The following is an 18,775-nucleotide window of genomic DNA, read 5'->3' on the forward strand; positions in this document are numbered from 1 at the left end:
ATGGAAACCAGTTCAGTTCAATATAGAAGCTTCAAGATCAAGCCACAGACCAGACAAAATTTAGTGCTATCGATAAGTGAACTGTTTCTGGCAGCATGGAAGGAAAATTGTTTCCTCTTTTTCAGTCTAACTGGAGCTTTAACAGAGAAACTTTGAAAATACGAGTTACATACTGACTCACAATCAGAATCCAGCTAGACTAGAAACAACAGCACTCAATTAACGTGCCCATCCTCTGGAAAAGGGCAGGCATATTCAAACATCCTTGGCTCAAAATAAGGAAAAGAATATCGAAACTTACTCCACGTAAGTAAATAAAGACTACTCAGCAACAGGAAGATGAGAAATGTCTCGTCTCCTTGCACACCAGAATGCTCTTCACAAAGTCATCTGTCTTTTTTTCCCTTAGGGACTTTTTATGGAGATTAATTTCTATGCCTCATTTCATTATTATTCAAGAAAGTGCTTTAGATTTTCTGTTCAAATGTAACACCAACAGTTAAGTTACAAACTGCAATTTTAGGATGCATTTTCCTCAACATTTTAGGACTCGTTTCAGCTTTTAAAACACTTTGAAATTACTCTCAACATAGAAATTACAAATAAAGGAGTTAGCATTTTCATCCTCTGGATGGTATTTTTTTCCTGACATTTAATTAACCCTGTATCACTGATATTAATATTTCAATTTCCACTAAAGTTACATTTCTGGTGCTTTTTTGGTGGCTCAAACAGGTTTTTAAATTTATTAAAGGTACATTAAGGTAAAACCAATGGCATTTAATATAGGGAATTAACTGAACAGGTAACACCTACAAGCTATTCAAAAAAGCAGAGAAGCATCTAAATTACATCTCCTGTCAAGTATAAATTCTAGTGACATTACTGCGTTACATTATGCTAACTGCAGCTATAATTTATACACAAAGATTCCTACATTATATTATATCAAATTTTAAGATGGATGAGGGCTTTCAAGCAAATACTTTTAAACAAACAGAAACCACTTAAACATCAACAAATAAAAAAGATACAGCTTTTCTAAAGTTAGATGGCGATGGCAGACATTAGATTCATCCACATGAAATGATTTTGAAGACTACTCGTAAAGATTATTTTTTTTAAGGAATTAATATTTACATAGTTCAACCACAGGCAAAGATGAATGAGGATTGAAATCTGTCTGTTTAAGCATACTATGAAATGCAATATGAGATTCTCAAGAACAGATTTATCCAAAGTGAAGAATAAAACCAGCACCTCCTTTTTACTTAAGCAGCATCAAAATCTTACTTTCCTTCCAGTGAAACTACCATTTCACATAATTTCCCTCTTATTTCATTCACGAAGACCAACTCACACTTTGCACATTTATGTCTCTTTCTTAGCTAATTGTTTGACTCATGGAAAGCAGAACAACAGTAAGATGCAACAAGGTGGATATTCATTTTGAAGAAGGCAGACACCACTGACAATTCCATCATCATTACTAAAACTTGCTACAACTCTACTAGGGAATAATTCCATGCATATGTAAAAGCTCAGCCAGATATTACTAGGCTGTACCCTTGGCCAAGAAACAATAAAAAATAAGTTGGTAGGTTGAGGGAGAGGGAAGAACAAGTCTACCTCTGACTGAGTTTATTAAACTTTGAATACGCCACTCATCGGTGCTTCAGCAAGACACTCACCCTTTCAAACTATCTACCTACCTAGTAAAACAGAGACGGAGCTCTTGGTGAGCATCACTGAAAAACTGGGAAGATGTAAAAGCACTCAACAACATAGTGCTGGTCTGGCAGAATTATCAGAAAGGTTGATATGCTGGTAGCTGGTTGATCAGCCTGTCACTACAGATTCACAGATTTCCTTACTACCTAGACTGAAGCTAGAATCAGAGCTTTTTGCAGGCTAGAGGGATCTCCATTTAGTCATGTCAATTAGAAACTAGCATCATAGCCACATAAACGTAGCGCTGGTAATGAATGACAGATTGGATAACCTACTAGAAGGTTTCCATATCAGTATACCCTAAGACTAAATCAACCCCTATAAGGGAACAATAGCATCACTTTAATAGGTGTCCACCTAGGATTCCACATAACCTTACATAATAAAAATCAATTTTTTTTTTTTAATAAACATGGTATTTTATTTCTAAACCAAAGCCCTCAAGTCTTAGCTTCAACAAGATGTCCCCAAGCACAGTAAACATTCTAATTTGTCAGATGACTTTTTTTTTTTATTTTTACTTATTAGAGAGGACTGTAGTCAAACAGCGAAATAAGCAACAATGGATTAAATTCCCCTTGCTATTTTTACATTGTAGTATTTATTGGTAACTCCTGCACGGATTTTACATACGCAAGTTGTAATAAAAAGAGAAGCTCCTTATGACAAGAGCACAAAAATCTTGGAAAATTTGAAGTTGGTACAGTGGGATTATAATTGAACTTTAAAGGTGAACAAAGCAAAGGTGGCAAAGCAAACACTGCATCTCAAAAAGGAAATAACCCACATAAAAGCTGCAAAAGTATTACAGTACTTCATGCATTTACCACTTTAAAACAGTAAAGAAGCTAAATGGAACAGTGACTACTGCATGCAAAATTGTTTACACCAATCTTTGCTAAAATACAGTCTGGCTTCATCCTATTTTCACTAATTTCAAAGGCAGAAAATCCTCTAACTCAAATCAGTGGAAGCAGGACTGGGCCTTTAGAGAGAAAGCAAAACTATATTAAAGTTTGTTTGGTCTCATCAAAACAAACTGTTTTCACCTATTCATTATTTCAAGGGTAGTATTTCAAAATAAAAAAGTAGACTTAAAAAACCAAAACTCACTCTCAACAATTCTGTTGCACAGCAAAAATGGTACCACATACAGAAGCACTGGCTTTTGGTTGTTTTGGGTTTTTTATACTATAATGATCAACAGTCTCACAATAAATAATTTTAAAATATTTCTAGCATCATAATATATGCGCTTCCTAAATCTTCTATGATTGGCTCAGTTAGTTAGGTCCCGAGAAGCTTAGAAACGTTTACTTGAAGATAATTGTGATGCTGATTTACAAGCTATGGCTTGCTACAGTTCCATTAGATTACCACACATGGGTTACCACACATTAGATGTGGTAAAAGCTTGTGTACATACATATAAAGGCAGTAAATACATTTTGTACTAAGAATAAAACACATATATTAATACTTAGGAGATTCATTTTTAAGCTGTATTGTGGGCTATCGCAAAATAGGGCTGGGAGTCTGAGCAGGGCAATCTTTTAGCTGAATCGTTTCATCACTAAATAATGCTGTCTGGCACTGATAAAAAAATCTGTGTATTTTGACAGAATTTGGCAATTTGTTTCATTCTTTGTTCATGTCTAAACAAAGTTTCTTCTTTAGAAATGGGCTAAGAGAAATTTTTAAAAAAATGCTTTACAATTTTTCATTTTACATGACCCAAAGTAGTGTTTCTCAGTCCCAATTTCTTCTTAATTTGCTCATGAAATAAACTTCAAATCATTCCTGGTTTTGGTTCTAGTCCCAATTCTATGGTAAAGAGACAGCATTGGACATAGCGTGTCAAATCTACCAGTCCCTCTCCGTAACGTCTTTAAAGATGGACCATATTGGCGTTCTACAGAGAAGACATCAGTAACAAAGCACACAAAAACAAACAAAAAACTGGGGCATCTTTCCCTAGTTTCACCATATGAACAGTTATTTCTCTTAACTGGAGTTAAGTGCATAAGGTAAGTCTTACTTTGTTGGTGTCATTTATTTTTATTAAAAAAAACCCCATAAAACCAAAAAATCCTGAAGTTTACACACTTACCATTAAAAAAAATAAAAAAAGCAAATTGCCAAGCAAAAAACCCAGCACAACTCAATTGCTAATAGCACTGACCTTCTTGATATATTATCTAAATGAAGTCTCAAAATAGCAGTACAGTAATTTATGGTAATCTCTCACGTACACTACAGGTTTGCATTCGGGAATGGTAACATCAACATATAAAACAATTTCTCATGGTCTATAGCTGCTGCTCTAGAAAGCTTAGTATGAATTGCTCAGAGCAGTTCAATACAGCTCATACATGCTTTGTGATTCCAAAATTCAATTTTGCAACTCGTAATCAACTACAAAAATATCATGAACCGAATATGAGCAACATTAAAACGCAATTTCTTCTTACTATTGACTACTTATCAACTGACAACTTAGTCTGTTGAAATTAAAACAATTGGTATATTTTATGGTGATTGGTAAAGCTGCTGACCATAAGTAAAATTATTGTGCTTTATAGACTTAAAGGTCTCTTAATCTAAGCAGCCAATTAAACCTAACATTTCTAAAGACAACTTAACTTTAAATAAAGTGTGTTAATGAAACATTAAAAGGTTGCACAATTAAATTATAGTTGAATGTGTTCATGTTAACTCTTCCCTCTGGTATGTCTGCAGAGATAAGAATCTGCGTTAGTTACGCACTAAAATTGCACAGCACGTCACAAAAATGATTGCTATCCATCTCCATTTACAAAAATTCAGATGAAAGACATCTTATCCCTTCCCTCTCATTCCCTGCTCAAACCGTTACCTAGGCAAGCAAATCAGGATCAAACCCTCTGCTGAACCACTTGGTACGACTTCACTGATGAAATCAGTGGCATATTTCCATGTAGGTGGAAACATGGCATATAGTGGCATGTGCCACATCAGTGGAAACATAACTATTTACACCTATGACAAATTGGCCCATTTCCTCTCAATTAATGCTTTATTTAATAAGCATCATCAAAATATTAGTTCTCAAAACAGTACTGCAAGGTTCAAACAACAGACAGTGCTAAAAGTAAAGTTCCCACACTCATCTGCACATGCTGCATCTGCTGATTTTTCAGTAACCAAAATAGTTGCTTACTACTAAGATTTACTCTTGTACTCTTTAAAGACATTTAGTCCATGGTGACTCTGAAATGTATGGAATTTATGGAAATGCACAGTTCAGCTAACGGGTTGATAGAACTCCATACGTTATAATGGTATAATTACATTGTAATAGAGGTTTACTCTCATGTTCTAGCAAACATGCATGAAAATGTATGGCACAGATCAGCAACACCACCGTTTGTGGACACCAAATCATTTGGAAAAATGCTAGAAGCATCTTTTACACCACCACAGAATAAATTTTGCAGATATGCTGCATCCAAGACAGTTCCCATGTATTAACCAAAAAACTTCAATGACCAAAATTCAGTTTTGTACAAAAAAAACAGGACATCTTTGCTGATAAAAGTAGCTAGCCTACATGCTGTAAAATCCGTCCTGTCCTAGGCTAGGAAAGATCCAGGTGCAACCTCTGACTCTAGGGTTTTTCTTTTGTAACTAACTGCCTACCTATATTACAAGAAGGAGGAAGAAAAAGAAGAAACAATACCAGTCACTACACCTACAACCAGATCTTTGTCACTTACAAGCAAACTTAAACAACAAAAAATATATTCAGATATGCATCTAAATGTTATTTTACTAGTTGAGGGCACAGCGCGGGCTCTACATCAAAGAGAATGATTTGTATTTTATAGGGGTGAGACAGAAGTTGCTTGTAGCAGCCAAAGTACTAATAAAAAGAAGAGGAAAAGGGACATAGAGTTCTCCCTTTAACACTGACCTAATGTTAGAGAACCTGGTATGTGGCACCTCCTCGGTGAAAAATGCAATAGGGTGGTATTTCCTTTCCATATTCAGATCCGGGCAAAAACATGGAGGAAAGAGACAGTGGAGAAAGGCTTAGCTCTGAGAGAGACTATAAGGGGAAGCTGGTGATGGGTAAGATCAAAGTTGTCAAAAAGCAGCTGAAAGCAGAACTGTGTGGATTTCAATTTGCTGGACTTTATGAAACAGGAGGGCTTGACATGATGACACAGAGTTCTGCAAAAAGCAGACAAAATTTTGGATGAATTGGGAGCCCTGAGGGAAGAAACGGAGGAAAATGAAAAGAAATTAAAGCCAGCTCATAGGTGCATCTATAACCTGGATGTATAGAAGGTGAGGGACATTTAATTGTTATGGTTAATAAAGCACATCAGGTGGTCATGAAAGAATGAGACCTGTAAACATGGTTCTCAAATGTTGTGAACAGGAAGGGCTAAGAGCTGTGCAAAAGTGGGAGTAAGAGGAATCTGAAAAGGAACAGGAAAACCCGGTGAATGGGGCAGAGAATGAAGTCAGAAAAACATAGCAGTAGTTCGGAGCAAGAAATAATTTGGTGATAAAGGCACACCAGAAGCACCTGTCTATAGGAAAGCACTATGGTCTTCAGAGGTGAAAAAGGCTCTGCGGTTAGCCTCTACATGTGGAAGACAGAATTTGAAAGAGGAAACTTGTATATGAGAAGTAATAGATATTCCTGCTCAGGATGGCTTATAGGAAGAAGCAGGAAGGCTTGTATCCAGACCATGAAGAAGCCCACAACAAGCAATGCTTCTTCTGCATTAATTTCTTTCCCAGCGATACCTCCCTGGTCCAGCAGTTGGCTAATGCCTTGTGTAAGAAATGAACTCAGTAACAACATAGGCCACACAGCTAAATCAGAAAAATCTTATCACACATCAGAGCAGATGAAAAAGAAAGTGTCTTCTGGAACAAAAACATGTGTTATGAGAAAAGTAGTTTACTTGCTTGCTTTAAAAAAAAAAAAAAGTATCCATGCTGTTTCAGATAAGCAGCACAACCTCCATGAATCTTTCTTATTCCACAAAAATGGAGTAAGTCTTATTCCTCCAACCAGTACATGAAAGCCTCATCATACTCCCCACTCCACTGCTGGATGCTACCACCTTTTGGAACCAGTTTCCATAGGATCAGAGCACTGGTAAGAGGAAACGCAGTGGAGAACAGTCAACCATCTCCCAGGTTTGGATTCTCTATCAAGCACAACAATCCACCACCCATTTACCATGGAAAGGAGTAGAACCTGCCGTGTTCCACTTTTTGAAGTTCTTCTATTAGACAAACAAAAACTTCAGTTTACAATAATTAACACCTTGATTCATCAGAAGAAAAACTAAAGTAATGGTATTATTTAATTGCAGTACCCTTAAAAGGAGTGGTCAAGTTATTGATATGCTACTCAATGCAGTCACGTTCATATATGCCATCTAAGAATCTTTACCCCTAAATTACTCTGCTCTCACTAAGTTTCAGTAGTTATTATGACCAAATACAAAACTCTTTGGTAGATCAGGCAAATACACTACACTCACACACTGCAGCCAGTATTTCATTAATGACCACTTAAGTCCCAAGAGACCTCTCTTTTAGTAGAGGTTTCTTTACAAGTTGCACTGCTACAAAACACACTTTTCTGCAACCCCAACATCATGTAGCAGTCTATGAACATTTATATGAAGAAACTTACGCATAAATCATCTAACCCTTAGAGTAGAAAATGATGCAAGAACAACTGCATGAAAATGTCATCGAAAACAGCATTCCAATTCTACCTACAGTCCTGAAACAGAGTCACAGAAGGGACTATTTGCTTACAACCCTTTTCAGATCTAAACCTCAACATTTCAACAATGGAAATATGAATTCTTTAAAATATGTCAAAATGTTGCCAGTTATTTAAGATTTAAGTCCATATAGACAGAAAGAAATGTGCAGGTAAGACACACACACACACTATATAAAAGCAGAACTTTAGATATAAAACTCTAGAGTGCCTTGTCTTAAAAAAAAAAAAAAAGAAAAAAGAAAAAAAAAAGAAAGAGTTTATGGACTCTTCATAACCCTTAGCAAACATCTGTCTGCATTCAGGAAAACAAACAAACCAAAACACCAAAAATGCCAACAGCCTACAGGCAAACCAGCAAAACACATCTATAATTTGGAACAAGCAGCGCTGTCTACTTAAAAGAGGCTCTGAACTGGAAGAGTGCAGTAATTGCTCATTAAGGCTACAGAAAATAAGCACTGCTGAGTGAAGGCTTCCAAAGCAACAAGCCAGGGCTAAAATACAGTCATTTTAATTTCAATATGCTTACAGATAACGCATTTAACTAGAAGCGATCTTTTCCCTCCAATCTTACACTACTTGTTTTCTAAAACTCAGAAATGAAAATTCTGTACTAGAAAGTACAAAACAACACAACAATAGCCTCACACAGTTGCTTCAGCCAAGGAGATTAATATCAAATATATATGATTATTATTTTTTCTTTTAAATAGAGAAATTCAAACAAAACAGTTCACTGCAACAGAGTGAAAACAAAGGAATACTTATTTTCAATAATATACTCGATACACCGAAGTTCAAATTTGTTGTATAGAAACAGTATTAAAAAAAACCAAAATAGCAGCTTAAGTATCTTTTAATCAGCTTTCGGAGCATAAATATTCTGTTAAAACAGTAAATACAGTAGGAAAGAAACTGACTTGTTTTCTCAGTATAGATTAGTCCTCTGGATGTTTAGTAAATTTTCACAGAGTTGACTTTTTCAGCATCCTCAATATTTTACTGAAAGAAGTCCTAGAAAAGACAGGTTCTCATTAGAAAAACCTACTTCTATTCATGTCCTTAATGTACATGTATGTATTTCTATAAGCCATAACATATCCTCTTCCTAAGACCTCTGAGACTCTGTTTGAGAGAGATAACACCACCAAGACCACTGCATATTTTCAGCTTTATTTGGCCCTAAATATATTGTCAGAGGACTGACTGCACAGTAACGCCTAGGTAGAATGTTAAATACTAGCAAGACATAGCCAGTGCTACTGAACTCTCTTTGACTTGACACTTTTCACGGTTATACGGTGTCAAACATTAACTCAGTTGTGCTGAAACTGTGAAACGCAATCAACAGACAAATCTAGATGAGCAAGTAGCAGACAAGAAATCAGAAACTCCTCAATTTCAGACATAGCGCCATCACCAATTTAATATTTGATCTCTAAACCATTTTAAACTCCAGTCCCACTGGAGTCATTGTGAGACACTGCCAGTCACTGTGAGTGAAGCAAAGATAGGGCACACCGTTCTTCTGGTCTGTAAAATGGGAACAAAAAATATTCTAACCAAACGGAAAGGACTATTTTTCCATAACCAAAGCCCTGAGATAATGATAAATTAAGCAACATTATTCTTCTTACATTTTTCAGATTAAGATAATTTAAAAATTAAATTCATACCGTTTAGACCTCATGAATCACATTGAGATAACGTCCTGCCTGCTCCAATCAACATCCATGCCAATCCTCAGAATTTCCTACCTCAATAAAAAGAAGTATACGCTTACCTATTCCTAAGCCATTACTGCAGAGCAAAAATGTTGCGTAACTCCATACACACGTGACTACGAGCACATGTGTGAGCAACCATGGTGTTTCTTCAGTTTTAAAAACTATCATTTTAAATTGCGATGCCACATAAAATGAGTAATAATAGATTTCCTTTGCTACATCTTTTCTCACATAACACTGCTTTTCTAGAACTTTGAATACATTTCAATGGCTTTTTTTATACATAAGCCATCAATACAATATGTTCATTTACTTCCACATCTGACTACTTGAGATGTTAAGAGTAGTAATTTGCATTCCCACATTCTTAAGAGTTGCTTTTAATAAGAATTTTCTATTTTTTGATTTATACGTGTCATTTAAATATTTAAAATTTGGCAAATGGAAGACACTTTTCTCTTTAAAGGGAAAGATTTTTACTTAACTATTTGAAATGTAGCTTTCTTGATTCTTTTTAAAGATCAGACATTCATAGAACAAAACCTATTGAGATCATGTTATTCAGAAAACTTCTAATCATTCCTTGAAACAAAATTGTGATATAACAAAAAAAAGGCAACACCCATAAAGGTTCCTAAATCCCTAAGCTGTTAAAAAAATTGAGTTCTTGAAACAAGCCAAAACCCCCAAAACATCCAGTTGCATTAAAAATACATTAACAACTTCTGATGATCTTATATTATCAATATATGCTATCTATAGGGAAAACAGCAATTAGTTTATTAACAACCCCATATTTTATCTGAGGAGAAGTATTTTGAAATTAGCCCGCAGCATCACAAGTCATGCATAAAATAAGCTTTGAAAAGAAACTATGGACAGGAAAGAAGGAAAATTATTGGGCTAGGTCTCACCTTCTGATGGATAGTTCCTTCCCTACTACAGCTTATCTTGTTATTCGTGGTTCACAAAGTGTTCTCTACAACCCCAGAAATTCCATACTGCAAATATCAAATTGTTCTATGTTAAGCTTCACGATTAACAGCCAAAATACAGGCACTAGGAGCGCTGGGGTTTTGTTACTGCAAAAACATTTGGAGATACAGTAGATGTTTGAGATGCTTGCCCCACCACACGGACAGCTGGTATTTATTTCCATAGTACAGTGTATCTGACTCGTTAATTATCAGAGAAGCATCAGCACAATCAAGATGGGTATCTACAACCTTTGGATACTACGAACGCAATCAATGAAAGACTATCGCTAAGATAGCTATTATACAGTCAGAAAAGGTAGCATATATTTAAGCCACAAAATGGAAGGGGGTGGGAGAAGTTCTTGCCTTTGATTTGAAAATTAGAACATGTAAACCCCACATCTGCTAAGGTAAACGTGCGGACATTTAACACAGCAAGATCATACCGTTAATAGTCCAGAAGCAGGGACCTCTCTGCGCACCACAATCCTATCAATGGCCAGTCTAAGCATTCATCAAGCAAGCCTAAAGCGTCAGTCACGAGCTATAGCCCTAAGGTATTTAGGGAAAAAACAGTTGAAAGCAGCAGAGCAGTACAGCGACTACGTATGCGCCTTGCCTAAAACTACAGATTATCAGATCCCACAGACAGTAGGAGGAAAATATATACTAAATATACGCTTAACAGATGATGTCTGATTCTCGGTCAGAAACAAGGCAGCCCCCATCCGCCAGCGGGGAGAGAGCGGGGCAGCGGAGCCGCTGCCCCGCCAGAGCCACCTCACCCCTGCGCGCACCGGGGATGCGGCTTTTCACGTGAGCGGCCCGGGCGCTCCCGCAACGCCGGCGCGGAGCCGGAGCCAAGCGCCGCGCCGGGGCGCCCCGCGGGGGCGGGCGGCGGCCCCCCCCCCCCGGGCAGCGCGCCCCGCCTTTCCCCGCCGCCGCACCCCGCGGAGAGCCGCGCACACGAGCCACCGCCCCGCTTCGCCTCAGCGGCAGCAGCCGGGGACGGAGAGCGGCTGCCGCCCGGGGGGGGGGGGGGGGAGCGCAGCCCGGCCGGGCGGGCAGAGCCCCGCGCCAACCCACCCCGTCCGCTCGCTCGAGCGCGCTGCAACCGCGGGCGAAGGAGACCCCCTATAGGCGCGAGGCGAGCGGATGCCTGAGCCCCATGCACCGCTACCTACCTACACGGCATCTCTGCGGGGCGACGGCGCCGGGTCCCCTCGCACACGCAGCGGCAGCGGGCTCCTGCGGCGGCACGGCCAGCCCGCGCGGAGCGAAGCGCCCGCACACCGGCACACACCGCCTCGGAGCCACGCGTCTGCCCGCAAGGCTCCACCGCCTCACAGCACACATGTAGACGCACGTACGCGCCCAGTGGCATCCACAAAAAAACCCTGTCAGAGCGCCCGGTGGCTCCCGCTCCTGCGGGGCAGGGCACCCCTCTCACAGCCCCGGCACGGCCACCGCCCCCCGCGAAAGGAGAAGTTCGGGCGCCCGCGGCGCCGCTCCCGCCTTCCCGGTAAAAACTTACCGAGCGCGGCCACCGGCTGAACTTTCAGCAGCGCCCCGGCTCAGCCCCGCCGACGGCTTCTCCCATCGCCTCTAGGTGCGGTGCCCGCGCCCCGCTCCCCGGCGGCTGCGGCGCGGGCGAATATAAATCCACATTGCCGCTGCCTCGCCGCTCCCCCGCAGCCCGCCCCGGCCCCTCCGCCCCGCTGAGTGGACGGCGCCGGCTCCTGCTGCCGCGGCTCGACCCGCAGCTAAACGGCGGCGGCGCGTCAGGCTGTGAGAAGCCAAGGTGCGAGGGGAAGCGGGGCCGGGCTCAGCGTAGCGCCGCCGCTGCCGCTCCTCTCCGGCGGGTGTAGTGTCAGCGGCGCCACTCGCTCTCAGGGTGGGTTTTTTTTTCTTTTTTTTCTCTCCTTTTTTTTTTTCCTCCCTTTTTCGGCTCCTGCCCTGTTAATGAGCATGCCCGGGAGATCTGCGCAGGCGCGTTACCGACCGCCGCGCCTCAAGTCGCCTCGCGCCGACCGCGGGCTGGGAGGCGAGAGCTGAGGGGGCGCGAGCCGGCGTAAGGCAGGCAGGGCTATCCCTCAGCCCCCCGGGCGGGAGGACTGAACCGTCAGTCGGGGTCGGGAAGCTTTCGGCAGAGTTAGGGAAGTAGCCGGGGAGGTGAGGCGGCTGCGCCCGGCTGAAGGAGAGGAGCTGTCCCGGCCCTGCGGGGACAGGCTGCCCGCTCTGGCCCACGGCTCCTCTCTGTGCAGGAAAAGGAGGAAAGAAAAGCCCCCCGGCCATATTCTGCGTTGGAAATAACGCAGAATACCTGCCTCTAAATAATTTACCTTGCCGAGGAAGTAAGACTGATAGTGGAATTAAGGTTTGGGGGAGAGCTGTTGATTTATAGATGGTGTTTCAGCTGCTTTCCTTTCAAGACTTGAGCTTATTAACGTGGGGATTCCTGTGGCCAGGTCCATTAACAGTCCCGGGTCTCTGTGCAGGAGAACTTCGTCTTCTGAGGTGATTACAACTTGCTTTTTCATAACAGCTAAATCTGCATCTGCAGGTATTTGTACAGATTTTATTGTCCTGAAGAGTCCAAGGAACTGGGAAAGGTGTGCCTCTCGGGCTGGACCCAGCTCATCAGTCTTTTTCCATTGCAGTTTCAGTTTACATGCATACTACATATGCATAACTATCAATTCCTTAAAATCACTGTGGCTGTTTACATTATTTAGCCTGTGCATGCAGCAACAGGAACACACTGGAGAAAAAAAAGAAAGTGTAATTCACAATTCCTGTCACTTCTTTGCAAGTTTCTGCACAGACCACCTAAGGTCAAGTTTCTCTTTTTACTCTGTACCATGCCCAAGGACATATTTTACTTAGACAGTTAGTTTACGCTGTTTCAATAAGTATTTGGGGAAAAGCACATCTTGGAGAAACAAAAACATCTTAAGAACTGGCTTTAACTAAAGAGAAATTATAGCTTTGCCTATATAGTGTCTTGCAGTGCATAAATAAAAAAAGAATAAATTTGGTAAGGCCACCTGTGGTTCTAATATACTGCTGCTAATATACAACTTCTCTGTCATTTTTCACATTTGCTCTTAGAGACAACCCTGACCTAAGTTTGCTCTATCAGAAATAAAATTCAGATGTCCACGAGAAATGTTATTGAGTCATTTTTTTCTTGGTTCTTCAGGTAAAAGAATGTCATCAGTTTGTAGGGAGCACAGGAAAAAAAATTCCTCACTGAACAGCACTGCAAAGGTGATGAAGGAACTGGCCCAAATACAAATTCTTTTCCAAAACATGTATGTATATTAGTGTCGGTATAAATATGAAGCAATGGAAATGTGTCTCCCCAGTTTATGTAGGCCGCAACTCAATTCTGAAAAAAGTTGTGAGGTTTTAGTAATTCCAAAGCCAGCCTCTTTGAAAAACAAAGGATGGGAAGATAAAAAGAAGGATGAGGAACCAGAAAGATGATAAAGTTTTCAAATCGACCATCAAAATTACTGCTTCCCTGAATGACAAAGTACTGACCTTGTATCTTCCTTTCCAGACCTTAGGTGTTTATTTCCTTCTGTTCTACAAATTTCTAAAGATGCAAATTTAAGATGAAGAAGTTGGTCTAGTTTTTCAGAATGAAATTCCCTTTCAGCAATACTCTGGAAATCTGCCCCTCCCTAAAGCACAGGTGTAAAGATCCTGAGGTAAATACAGAGTCCTTTAGGAAGACCATTCTGTCTTCCTTAGATTAAATGCATCCTATGCAGCAGAAAGTCTTGAACTACTGGCTATACATTACTGTCTTAGGAAGGCCAGAAGTAACAAACCAAACCCGTTTCTCAAGAATCTTGAAGCCATTAAACAAAGTTCACAGTGAACTGAATCTAAACATCAATTATTTTAAGTCAGAACAGTCCTCTCTCAAAACTTTGTCTCAAATGTCGATGACTTAGTTCTGGTAGGTGGAATAATTCTTCAGCAGTATAGAGCAGTCATGAACTATTCTGAGCCCAGAGTAAAGAGTAAATTTTCCTTCCCAGGAGACACAGTTGTTTAGGTTTCTTCTGTCTCTAGACAGACTTTAACATTTGTTTTTCATTAACACAAAGATTAGATAGCACAGGTTGAACACGGAAATAGTTCAAAACCAGAAAGAGAAAAAGGTCTAGAATGAAGTTGATATGTTAGTCACAGAAACATAAACCAAGATAGCCAACCAGTCTATCTAACACTATTCCATGTGTTAAGATACTACCATAGTCAGGTAAATACTGCCCTGCTGTTGGCAAAGATTACACATTATTGTTAGCGCTTCTGCTTGGAATGCTATCGAATTGCCTATTGTAGTCATTAACTTATAGTAGTCATAAAAGGATGGTAGCCTCTTCAAGGGAAGACATAAAAAGATAACCAGTGGAGGTGGACATTCAATCCTACCTTTGTCTCTTCGGCCACTGCTGAGATAAATGAGCCAAAGTTGATAACCTCAGTAGTGGAAAATTGTTGCCAGATGTCAAGCGGAGTATCTGGTGTATGTGGTCATTTCATACACTCATGGGATGCTCCCTAGTGAGTTGGGGTTAGGGAAACCAAAAAGGTCTGCTTGGAGTACCATGCAGATACTACATATTAGTCTACGAGAAAGATATGTATGATGGTAGGAAACTGCAGGTATATTACATGCATACTCCGGCAGAACTAGGAGCAGATTCCAATGCGAGATGAGACCCATTGGATGATGAGAGCATTTCTTTTATAGGAACTACCCCAGCAGAAGATACAGATACAGATTTTTGCAAGAATCAGGACAAAGATTTTTGTAACTGGTGACAAGAGCCCTTAGGCACATCAATCCTAAATGTACCAAATACCAGAAGTGCATTGAGCAAAAAATACCCTGACCCTCAGGTTTCTCAACCAAGTATGCTGAACTGGCTTAGAAGAAAGCGATAGGTAAAATATTGCTAGATACACTGGTGCTAAATGGAATTTTGAATGAAAACACATGCAGGTTTATATAGTACTGCAGCTCTGCACTAAAGATTTTCTCTGTAAGTAGCAAAGGATAGTATCTCTAGCGCGCAGTCGCGACACTAGTCAATGCAGTACTGATGCTAAGGCCTTGCTTGACCCCTTTTGGCTAGCTCAAGTTCAGAAGAGCCTCCTGAGTGATTCATTGTCTTTAACTGGTAACTGAGTTATGCTGAAGCGCTGGTTTTAAATTGTTCTCGTGCTTTCTGTGGGAATAGAAATCGTTGCCTGCATTGCAACAATCTCTGTTGAGACCTGAGACGCAGCTGCTGGTCTCGCTGCTGAATAGGGTCTTTTCAACCCACCTGGGGCAGGATATCACCACACTTAGCAGAGTTCTGTCAGCCTGTGCTTCTGAGAATGATGCTGAAACTTTCTCTTTTGCCTCTTATTCTTTCAATCAGATAAAGTCCTCAAAAACTTCTCTTAAATTTTGGGGAATTTTCTTAGTTTACAAGACTGCTTCCTGGACAACTGTAAGATAGGATAAGATACTTCCCTAAATAATTGAAGTGGTTGGTGTGCCATTTATGGAAATTACTCCATACAGTTAACAGGCTTCAAAAAACGGGGGTGAAACTAGCCAGATCCCACTGCTGACTATGCTTTAGAACATAGTTTGTTTGACATACAAGCGTTGGGTTGTTTGTTTTGGTCTTTTCAACAGACTAAGAGACAGCTATTTCAAAAAGGAGATGAAATATTTACAGTAAGTCCCTTCATAGTGGTAGGAAACTACCCAAATATGAAGGGCATTGAGATCCCAGCTGTCTGCCAGAAAGTGACTGAGTAGCATGAATAGCATTGCCCTGCCCCTTATGTTACAGGAAAAAAAAATATAAAATAAGGACATTTGAGACATTGTCAAACTCCTAAAGGACACTGTTGAGGAAGTTCTTATTGTGTACATCAACATGGGATCCCAACCGTACTCCAAAAGGTTAAATTATTTTAAAAATCCAGTTATTTATACTTGACAAAACTAATGAGACCGATCCATCGTTCAGAGCTGTGCACCCTGGAATGTTGCCATTTTTTAAAGTTATATCTTACATCAGTCTGATGTAGGTGCATATGAGGTGTGGATGTAAAACATGATCAAAACAGAAGTCTAGCTGAGCCCAATGTGTATTCAGTTAGACAAGGCACAGATCATTACACAAACTGAAATGTAAAGGAGAATCAGGATCATTTTTTTTTATAGTTATGAGTATATTATGCCATTATATATTTTTCTACTTATGTTCCTACTGGACAGAAAATTGATACATTCCACTAAAGTGACACACAGGCACAGTCTTGCCCTTAGTCTGGGAGTATTCAAATTTGTAAAAGATTAGGAAGGAGAAAGTGAGATATGAAACACCAGTCAGAAGTTTTTTTACTTTCTGGACCAAAAGAAGGGTCTAGAAAGTAAGGAAAATTGCTCTTCTATTTCCCTCTCACTGAGAAGAGCTGAATTTCATGAAGCTAGGCTAAATACACATAGATATAGAAAACAGTATACAAAATTGCACTCCCGTATTATTACCACCTCCAGGCAAGAACAGGTTTTGCCCCAGACTTTCTAACAGAACCTGTGCATCATGTAGTAGAGATAAGAGAGAAGTAATTGCAATTTCTGATGGGATATCACTATTCTGAAGTTGTACCCCCAGAACCAAGAAAATGACTAAAGAGAAGTTGGTATTTTTGAAAAAGAAATGAAACCCGATGTATTTTGATACTCATCTTGGTGAAAAATGTACCAGAAATAGATTTGTTTACAAAACAGTTTCTTCCATGCAAAAGACTGAAGAAAGCAATGCCTTGTGCCATGTTTACAGGCTATGAAAAAATAATACAAACATTTGATACTGACTCTCTCTCAAGGCTTTCCATCATTGCATGATCCCTGTCTCCTTTGCTGACTTTTTAAATTTTCAAGGAAAAGACTTTCTTAGTTTTTACAGTGTCATCTCTCACTTTCAGAAAGAATTCCTGTAAATAACTGCAAATCTTTTTTAAAATTCACTTCTAAACTATGTTGTTCCAAGATGCCTACCAAAAACCGGACAATAGGTTGTTCGTCTGCTACGACCACTGCCTAGCGTGTTGACCAAAACTGCAAACTTGTTTCCTGATAATTTCCCATCTGTCTGGATCAATCCATTATTTTAAACTTATGGCACAAAAAAAATTTGCACCTTTTCCACAGATATGGCTCCCTCGTTAATATGCAATAGAGAGAACAACAGAAAAGCGTTGCGATTTTAATGGCTGGAGAGGGGTGTTACTTATTTTCCTATCACATGAACACAAGGTGGTGCTAATGCTCCTGTCACCAGTACTGATTCTCCACTTGCCCAGTAAGCCTTACTTGGGTGATGGCAGCCGATGTGTAGCTGGTGTACCAGATCTTTCATTTCCCTTAAATTAATTATAAGAAATAATTTCCATTAAGATAAAATATTTTGTTTAAAATTAAACTCTTTTTTTTGTTTTGCTAAACCAAAAAAAAAAATCCATTTCCAATTGACATAGAGAAATAGTTTCTTCATTGTTTTGCTTTGAACCCCAGAACCCTCCAAACAGACCCCTTGTATTCCCAGCTTCCCTTCAAGACAAGAGTAAAAATGAATTCTAGGTCAAGAAAGAAAAGTAAAAAAGCCTTAAGAGCATCCATATTTTTTCAGTTCTTAAGAAAGTAAAAAAAAAAAAAAAAACACAAACCCACACCACATGAAATGAACATGTGAAATATATAAATAACTATACTTTCAGATAACTGAAAAGAGCTGGAGATAGGAAAAGATCAGTTTAAATTATTTCCTACTCTTAGGGGGAAGTCCTTTGGTACTGCAAAAAGGTGCATCTAAACTAGAAGATTTAAACCCCCTTTTACTAAGAAAGATGACTATTAAAAATCATTGCTGAAAAATATTCAATGAAAATGTTTATTCCTGAATATGAATACATGCTAAAAGAGGTTTGAGTCTATCAGCTTGCCCATTAGAGTGGAACTAAGGTAAAGCACTTTTGAAGAGAGATTAAACTTTCCAATAGCAGAGATCGTTTCTTTCCTACATACAATAATAATAAAACTTCTCATTGCATTGAAAGCGGACACTGAAGAAGATAAGGAAGATAAAAAATAAAGGCATGTTTCATAGAGTATTTTGGATCCATTGTTTCATCAATCTTATGGTTAGCCTACAGTGTAATTTATTGCATAGGAAGGAAATCATAATAACAATCTTTTGTCAAATATAGTGTGTAAAGACATAAAGTCCCTTCTTCCGTATTTCTCTTCAGGTTCATCTGATGATTACATAATTATTGTGTTAGAGTGAAATTCTGACTCACAGTGCAGAGCAGTATTTTTTGAGGCATTTGGAAGCGAACATACTTTATGAAGGAGCATTTACCCAACCTGCTTCTCCTTTTTCCTGTTCCCTTTTATTACATAATACTCCCCTACGTTCCTGCTGCTTTTCTTCTTTCTTGTATTTTTGCTG

General features: G+C 39.6%; 1 protein-coding gene across 7 annotated transcripts in view; it reads right to left on the reverse strand.

Moving 5' to 3' along the window:
* The window catches only part of TENM1 (teneurin transmembrane protein 1), a 736,058-nt gene that overhangs the window by 330,072 nt on the left and 387,211 nt on the right, over positions 1 to 18,775 (reverse strand). For 2 of the 7 annotated variants that reach the window (XM_054839646.1, XM_054839644.1), the window contains exon 1: positions 11,770 to 12,365. The exons of 4 other annotated variants lie outside the window; for them this stretch is intronic. The gene's annotated coding sequence lies outside the window, so the exon portion shown is untranslated. Of the gene's footprint in view, positions 1 to 8,451; positions 8,546 to 11,769; positions 12,366 to 18,775 lie in introns of those variants that run through there. One more of the 7 variants, XM_054839645.1, reaches the window with a different exon arrangement.

This window comes from Grus americana, chromosome 12 (assembly GCF_028858705.1).
Source record: "Grus americana isolate bGruAme1 chromosome 12, bGruAme1.mat, whole genome shotgun sequence".
Taxonomy (NCBI): Eukaryota; Metazoa; Chordata; class Aves; order Gruiformes; family Gruidae; genus Grus; species Grus americana.